This window comes from Macrotis lagotis, chromosome 6 (assembly GCF_037893015.1).
Source record: "Macrotis lagotis isolate mMagLag1 chromosome 6, bilby.v1.9.chrom.fasta, whole genome shotgun sequence".
NCBI classification, from domain to species: Eukaryota; Metazoa; Chordata; class Mammalia; order Peramelemorphia; family Peramelidae; genus Macrotis; species Macrotis lagotis.
In genome coordinates, this window is record NC_133663.1 from 25,200,531 (window position 1) to 25,210,047 (window position 9,517).

The window sequence follows — 9,517 nt, forward strand, 5'->3', positions numbered from 1 at the left end:
ATGAGAGGAAAGGATATCAATGTCAAAAAAGCAGTCAAAAACAAGGCTATATTAGATAATACGGAATATTGCACATGACATAGTATTCATCTCTGTGGGCATGAATGTCCCTTGTTCCCCTAATTGTAGCTATTCCATAGAGTTCTGTTTTAGCTTTCTTCTCTTTTGTTTTTATACTACTTCATTTAGGTTTATCATCCTTTCCTATGGATTTAATTACTATCTCTTTGCTTCAATTTTCATAGATACCTTTACTGCTCTAAAATCTCTGCCACCTCCAATCTGACATCTCCATATGTTTTTGAACATCTCAAACTGGATCTTTACTAAATATCTCAAACTCAACATGTCCAAACCACAACTCACTTCATTTTTCCTTAAGCCTCCTTTATGTTCCCTAGTATTGTTGAGGGTAACCCAAACCTCCCAGTCCCTCAGGTTATCAATCTATGTATCATCCTCAACTCCCAAATATCTCTTCTTTTCCCATATCCAATCCAATGACAAAACCTATAGATTTTGCTTTATCATATCTGTCCAATACACCCTCTTTTCTTCTTTGACACTTCCCCATTATTTTTGTCTCATGAATGACTTACTACTTTTTAAAAAATTATTTTACATATTTCTAAAGTTGTCATGTTATAAATGAAATATAATCCTTTGTCCTCCCACAAAGATAGAGAAACCTCACAAAAAATAAAGTGAGACAAAAAGAAAAGGAAAAAAAACAATAGTACTTTAGTCTGTGTTCAGATACCATCAGCTCTGTCTCTGAGATGGATCATATTCTTTATCATAAGTCTGTCAGAGAAGTGACTTTAATATTTTTTCCCACAGTTGCTATTGTTAACTGCATTTCCCTCCATCTATTTCTCCTCACTCCCATCTATTCTATTCCTTCTCCCCTTTCACTTTGTTCTTCTTCAAATATGTGTTGTGGAGCAGTCAAGTAGTGCAGTGAACAGAGCACTGGCACTGGTGCCAGGAGGATCTGACCCCCAAATCTGACCCCAGACACCCAGCAACTATCCAGATCTTGGGCAAGCCACCCAACTCCACCACCCTTTCACTATCACCTACAATCCCCTTCTCTTCCCCAGTCCCCTTTCTCCCATCTTCTCCCTCTCTTTTTTCCTCTCAGGTAAGATAGATTTCTATACCCCATTGAGTGATTATGTTGTTTACTCTCTGAGCTATTTCTTTTTTTTATTTTTATTTTTTTCATTTTGCAAGGCAATGGGGTTAAGTGGCTTGCCCAAGGCCACAGAGCTAGGTAATTAGTAAGTTTCTGAGGCTGGATTTGAGCTCAGGTACTCCTGACTCCAGGGCCGGTGCTCTATCTACTGCACCACCTAGCCACCCTCAAAGTGTAAATGTTGAGTTATTTCTGATGAGAATGAAGGCTCATTCATTCCCCCTCACCTTTTCCCCTTCCACTCCATTGCAAAAGTTTTTTTTTATTGACTCTTTTATATGAAATATCTTAGCCCATTCTACCTCTCCTTTCCTTTCTCTCAGTACATTCTTTTTGCACACATTGACTCCATCTTTATATTATCTTCATATTCAACTCTCTCCTGTACCTTGTCTACATATGTTCCTTCTAACTGCATCAATAAATAAGAAGGTTCATATTAGTTTCAGTATCATCTTTCCATGCAGGAATACAAGCAGTTCAATATCATTAAATTCTGTCGACCCTCTCTATGATTCACTTGAGTCCTGTACTTGAATATCAAATTTTCTGTTCAGCTCTGGTCATTTTAAAGGGAAAGTTTGAAATTCCCCTGTTTCATTGATTGCCCATCTTTTCCCCCTGAAAGAGGATGTTCAAATTTGCTAGGCACTGCTAAGTCCTGTGAATTTCTCACCATAGCACCATGCTATTTGAATTTTTTTTTTTTCTGGCTGCTTGAAATATTTTCTCTTTGACTTGGGAATTTTAGAATTTGATTATGATATGCCAGGGAAGTTTTGTTTTTTAGGGGCTTTTTTTGGGATTTCTTTTTAAGAGCTGATCAGTGAATTCTCTCAATTTCTATTTTGCCTTCTGCTTCTAAGAAATCAGGGGAATTTTTCCTGGAGAAATATGTTAAAAACAAAATCTAGGCTCTTTTCTTGATCATGACTTTCAAATAGCCCAATAATTTTTAAATTACCTCTCTTCTATCAGTTTTCCAGGTCAGTTGTTTTTCCAATGAGATATGGACTTTCATTGTTTAATTTTGTTTTATTGTTTCTTGAATTCTCACAGTCATCAGCTTCCATTTGTTCTATCCTATATTTGAAGTAGTAGTTTTCTTCAGAGAACTTTCTTATCTCCTTTTCTGTCTGGCCAATTCTGCCTTTTAAGGAATTCATCTCCTCTTTGATCTTTTGGACTGCTTTTCCAATTGACCTAAACTGTTTTTTAACTTGTTTTCTTTGATATTTTTTATCTTTCACCAAGCAATTGACTTAGTTTTTGTGATTTTCCTTCATCACTATAATTTCTCTTTCCATATTTTCCTCTACAACCCTTACGTGCTTTTCAAAATGTTTTTAGAGTTCTTCCATAGTCTGAGACCAGTTTCTATTTATCTTGTAGACTTTTGAAACAAAAGTTTCAAATTTGTCAGATTCTGAGTGAATTTTCATCCTCCATGGGATCAAAGTAATTATCTTAGTCAGATTCTTTTTTTTTTCTCATTTTTCCCAGCCTATGATCTGCTTCCCTGGGGCCAGATTTGGGGTTAGGTCCTCCTGACTCCAGGACCAGTGCTTTGTTCACTGAATCACTTGACTGCTCCACACATTTGAAGAAGAACAAAGTGAAAGGAGAAAAGGAATAGAGTAAATGGGAGTGAGGAGGAATAGATGGAGGGAAATGCAGTTGACAATAGCAACTGTGGGACATGTTGAGTTTGAGATATCTAGTAAACCTCCACACAGGTTTTAATGTTCTTCCCAAGCTTTTCAGTGTTTTTGGAACTATGGACCTCAATTCTGTCAAAGTCTTATGAGTGACTCTGATTGCTCTCCTGGCCTGTGGATGACCACAGGCACTCTTGCTGCCCTTGGAGCCATGAGGAGGGTCCCTTCTCAGCTATGGCTATAGGGGGCTCCAGTTTGTGACCAGGACCTGAGTATGGACAAAGCAACAGAGTTCTGTACCAGGAGAAGTGAAGAGACCATGTATAGCTTATTCAATAGCTTACAGCCTAGTCTAACTTCCTCAAGTCTGTGCCCTCTCCAATTCATCCTCTATTGAGCTATTATAGGCATTTTTCTAAAATACATTTCTGGTCATACTTAAACTCCAGTTGCATTATCAAATAAAAGATGGTCAATTTGACATTAAAAGTCCTTTAGTACCTTGTCCTTTCCAATCTTTGTATCATTTTATATCTTTCTCCCCAGTATATAGTCTTTGATGTAATGACACTGGTTTTCTAATTGTTCCAGAAACAACACCTTCCCTCTCTTAGTTCAGTTATCTTCTCTCTATTATGCCTGGATATGATATTCTCCCTCTTCATTTCCACCTATTAACCTCCCTGGCTTCCTACCTAAGATTCCACCTTTTACAGTATGCATTCCCAAATTCCTTTTGATTTCAGTGCCTTTCCTTTGTTAATTAGTTCCTATTTATCTTCTATGTAGCTTGCTTTGTATATTTTTTGCATGTCATTTCCTGCATAATATTGCCAGCTCCTTGAGGGTAAAAGCTGTATTTTGTCTCTTTTTTTTTATCCCTGACATTTAGCACAGTGACTGGAACATAGGAGTAGAGGTTTATTGTTTATTGACATTTCAGTTTATCTGCGCTCTTTATCAGGTAGGCATTACAGATTACAGATCACCCATGATGTCATTCTAAGTGACTTTTTTTCTGTCTTTTATAAATGGTCTAGAAACAAATCCCTATTCCTTATGCTTTCCCCTATGTTAAGGATTTTTTTGCTACCCTTCTTTGTTATTTTGAATATGTGACCCTACCAGTGAAGTTTCTGCCCTTGGCACATGTCTATGAATCCCAAAGTTATATTTTTGGGTTGATGTTGCTTTTTTTTAATTGCATATAGTAGAAATTCACTGATGTGGAAAGTTAGTCCCATCCATTTCTTGGCCTCACAAAATTTCAGAAACCTGCTCATAAACTATCTTCATGTTTTCCCTGCATGTGGTTTTCATGATTAGAATGTCATTGGTAAGACCCACTCTATTCTCAATTCATAATACCTCCATATAACATTTGTTACTTTTAATCCTTTAATATTCTGTAAGTATCATTTCTAATTTAGAATACTCAGCTGTTTCTATACCTCCTTCTTTCTTGACTGGTCCACATTCATCCCTGGATATATGTCCTTGATAAGGTTCTTTCTGCAATTTAATGTGAGCTAAACATTGGTGTTAATGTGCTGCAGTCTACTGACACCTATTATGAGTCTCTTAATTGCCCTTTGGGCCATTTCTAATTACCACACTCTCCTCTGACACCATGTTGTTCCCTGATTTATGGTACCTACAGATGATCATCTTTATGCTGAGTGCATAAAGTCCAGATAAAATTATAGAGCTTCTTCAGTGATTTCCATGGCCATTCAATGTCTGAGAGAAATCACTTCATTTTAATCATGCTCTCCTAATATTGCTTCCTTAGCAGGGCTACCTCTAGGATGTGTGAAATTCTGGACAATTTGTTTTTATGGTTCTATTTCTTTGCATAATCTATCTGATTAAAAAAATAACAGCTTTAGGGGCAGCTAGGTTGACCAGTGGATAGACCACTGGCCCTGGAGTCAGAAGGACCTGAGTTCAAATCCAGTTCAAATCCAATAATTACTTAATTGTATGATCTTGGGCAAGTCACTTAACCCCATTGCCTTGCCAAAAAAAGAAAAACAACTAAGCTTTGCAAAATTCTGTGACAAAATGTGACACATAATGAATTGATAAATACTTATAATAATAAGATTACAATAAATATTAAAAAGAAATATGACAAAATAATGCTCTGAATTATTTTGACATATTTTTATATTTAATGAAAATATTTTTTTAATTTTCCAAAAGTTCTATTACATGAGGTCTCAAAAAATATATAGAATATAGAGATAGAATCTACATTCTATTTTCTCTTTTATTTTTATGGCCAATGTGTCATATAATCTTTAAATTAACTATTTCAACTTAGTTTAAGATGAGAGAAAAATTATCATTAAAATTATTTATATCATTTAAGCAATTGTCATTACTGGACCTGAATATGAAGGACACTTCTTATCATAAAATGCAACAAAAACCAGTTTCTAAGACAATATATTGTTAATAGTGAAAGATAATATGAATATATAAATCCCAGATAATCTTCTTTCAAGATACAATCCTCATTACATTTAAAAATATCATGAAACAATCTAACAAATATTGTAAGAAGTAATATCAATATAATATAGAGATTCAGTACTGTATGTAATTAGAAAAACCTAGAATATTTTTCAATAGCTTATAATATAAACAAGGATATCCTTGACCACAAATACTATTTGGTATAATACTAGAAATACTCTCTTTAATAAAATGAAGAAAAGATAATAAGCACAGAAAAAGATGTAACAAAATTATGCCTTGCTGCAAGTGACTTGATGGGTTCCTTAGAGAATATTTAGTAGTCAACAAAAAAGAATTAAACAATAACTTCATTAAAGGTAAAGGATATAAAATAGATTCACAAAAATAAAAAGCATTTTTTGCATTTTTGTCAACAAATCATAGCAGAAATTGATGTGATTTCTAGTTAAATGACTACATGATTTATAAAATATCAGAATATTCCTGCCAAGACCCAAAAAAGAAAATATATAAATATAAATAATATAAAACAACCAACAGAAAAATAGACAACTAAATAATTAGAGGAATAGTCATTATTTACTAGCAAATCAAACCAACATAACCAAAATATTAATGAAATTTTAAATAATTTTCTTGTTTTTTGTCATAGAATTCAAACCGCCAAAGGACTGCTTTATATAGCTAAAATAATCATTTGGAGCAAGTAAAAGGAAATAATATCAAGGGGAAATAACAGAACAAAGAAGGAGAAGAAAAGGGTGTTAACTATAGCACAAAGCATTTATCATCAAAATGTTTCATTATTTGGTAATCATTGGAGGTGAACAATCTGTGGAAGAGATTAGAAACAAATAAAGACATTTGTCTGGTTTTTGATAAAGTCAAGAATCCTAGCTTTGAGATTTTCAAGATAATCTCTTTCCTCATTCCCTTCCATATTCTTTTCAAAATATACTTTCTTTTTCCCATTAATCTTTATTGAATTAAGCAACTTGCCTTCTTTACTTCTTTTTTTTAATTTTCTTTAATTTATTTACACATTGCTAAAAAATTCCTCTCCCCCAAAAAAATCTAAAACCTCATGAAAAATGCAGTGAAAAAAAAGAGGAAAAGAAATGTGTTTTAATCTTTGTGCTGATACCATCAGCTCTGTCTCAGGTGGATCACTTTCTTTCTCATAAGTGCATCACAGAAGTTACTTCCATATTTTTTCACAGTTGCAGTTGCTAATTGTAATTCCCTCCATCCATTCCTCCCTACTACCATCTATTATATGTTTTCTCTCCTTTCACTCTGTTCTTCTTCAAAAATGTGTTGTGGGTGCCTAGCTGTGTGGTCTTGGGAAAGCCACTTAATCCCATTTGCCTTGCAAAAATCTAAAAAAAAAAAAAATGTGTTGTGGGGAAGCTGAGTGGCTCAGCCGACAAAGTACGGGCCCTGGGACCAAGATGCCCCAAGCCTAAGTCCAACCCCAGAGACTCAGAAACCACCTGGTCCCGTGGTCCTGACCAGGCCACCCAATCCTACCACCTTGCAAAAAAAAATAAAAAAAGACAATGAGTTATATCTGAACATACTTTCTTATGATCTACCCTCTCCTCTAACACCCACATCAACCTGCCCCTCCCCTGTCCCCCTTTCTCTCCTTTTGCTTCTAGATTTCTATACCCTATTTGAGTTTGTATGGTGTTTTTCCCTGAGCCATTTCCAATAAGAATGAAGGCTCGCTCATCACCTTCACCCAATTCCATACCATTGCAAAAGCTATTCCTTGACTCTTTTACATTAAATGTCTTGGTCTATTGTAACTCTCCTTTCTTTTTTTCCCAGTACATTTTCTTCTCACCCATTGATTCCATTTTTGTAATATATTATATGTTCAAATTCAGCTCCTTCCTGTGTCTTACCTATATAGGCTCCTTCTAACTGCTCCATTAAGTGAGAAGGTTTTATATGAGTATTAGTAGTATCTTCTTCCCCAGCAGGAATACACACAGTTCAACATCATGACTTGCCTCATAATCTACCCTTCTTGTCCACCCTCTCTATGCTTCACCTGAATCCTATATTTGAAAATCAAACTTTCTGTTTAGCTCTGGCCATTTCAACAGGAACATTTGAAATTCCTTCTTTCATTGAAAGGCCATCTTTTTCTCTGGAAGAGGATGTTCATTTTTTCTGGGTAATTGATTCTCAGTTGCATTCCAAGCTTTTTTTTCCTTCTAGAATATTATATTCCAAGTCCTATGAGCCCTTAATATGGATGCTACTAAATCCTGTGTCATCCTGACTGTAGCTCCATGATATTTGAATTGTTTGCTTCTGGCTGCTTGTAATATTTTCTGTTTGACTTGGAAATTCTGGAACTTGGCTATAAAAATTCTTGGGTTTTTTTAAATTTCTTTTTGGAGGAGATTTGTGGATTCTCTCAATTTCTACTTTAACCCTCTGCTTCTAGCATATCAGAGCAATTCTCCTCTAAAAATTCTTTAAAAATGAAGTCAAGGTTTTTTTTTCCTGTTCATGACTTTCAGGCAGCCCAATAATTTTTAAATTATCTCTTCTGGATCTGTTTTTCCAGATAGTTTTTTTAATGTTTTCCATTCTTTTGGTGTTGTATCATTGTTTCTTGATTTCTTGCAAAGTCAACAACTTTCTTTAGGTCCATTCTAAATTTGAAGGATTTGTTTTCCTCAGAGAGCTTTCTTATCTCCTTTTCCAGCTGACCAATTCTGATTTTAAAGCATTCTTCTCCTCAATTACTTTTGAACTGTTATCCATTTGAACTAAACTGATTTTTAATATGTTATTTTCTTCAGCATCTTTTGGATCTCATTGACTAAGCTGCTGATTTCATTTTCATGTTTTTCCTGCATCTCTTGTATTTCTCTTCCCAATTTCTCTTCTACCTCCCTTACTTGATTTTCAAAATCTTCTTTTGAGTGTTGTCATAGCCTGAGTCCAACTTCTATATTTCTTGGAGTTTTTAGAAATAGAATTTTGAATTAGAAGCTTGTGTATTTTTGTCTTCCATGGGATCAAAATAATTGTCTATGGTCAGGTTCCTTTTTTTCTGTTTACTCATTTCCCCAAGCTGTGCCTGGTTTTGGGGTGTTTCCTGAGCTTTTGAGTATTGTTAGGATACCCCTGCAAAGACCCCAGTTACTTCAACATCTTATGGGAGGCTCTGTCTGTTCCCCTGTTCTACCGTGGGGCTTTGAGGAAGGTCCCTGCTCTATGGGGGCCTCAGACTGTGACCATGGTATGAAAATGGTGAAAGCCCCAGAGTCCTGTCCCAGGGACAGAGGACAGACCCAGACAGTCTCCCTCCACTCCCTTATCTTCTGTCGGTTGAGCTCTCAAGGAGCCGCTGACAAGGGACTCCCTACTGGGTGGCTCCATAGGCTACTTCTGCTTCCTGGGATCTGGGCTGAACTGACGGCTGCAGCAGCACTGAGGAGGGCCAGGCTGGCCTGGGCTTGAGGCTCACTCTGACAGACGTCTCTCTGCTGATCTTCCAAGTTGTGCTTAGTGTTCCATGGGGTGGCAGGTCCAGAAACTGCTTCTGGTGCCAGGAGCTGGGTCTTCCAGGTGCCCTGGGGCTGTTCCCAAAAAAGCTAAAGCTCACTGCTGCTCCCTCCAACCCCATGGAACAGAGCCTTCCCACTATTTTCCAGGTTACATTGGGTTGGAGAATTGCCTCACTGGATCTTTCTGTGGGTTCTACCCCCCCCAAATTAAATTAGAGTCATAATTTTAAGATTTTTGAAATATTTTGGAGAGAGCTCCTAAGAAAGATTGTTCTCCTGTCACCATCTTGGCTCTGTCCTCTCTTCTTTACTTCTTTCCTAATTCCTCTCTGCCCATGGGACGTGATCCAGGTGCCTTATAATTTTGTCTTAATTTCATTACTGGAAGGAACTCCTTCCAAAGATACACGTCCACAAGAGGATTGCTTGGATGGACTGAGGAGATGAATGTCTTAAATATAGTTGCATGGGTAATATATTGGAATTTAGGACTTGGAACTATGACTTCCTGATAAAAACTAACACTGTTTCTATGATACCACACATGCTTTTTTATTTTTAAAGGGAAAATCAAGATTCTTTGTTAATCCATTAAACATTATGGTTATAGAGTTTTTTCTGACTCTTTGTGACCTCCTTTGGAA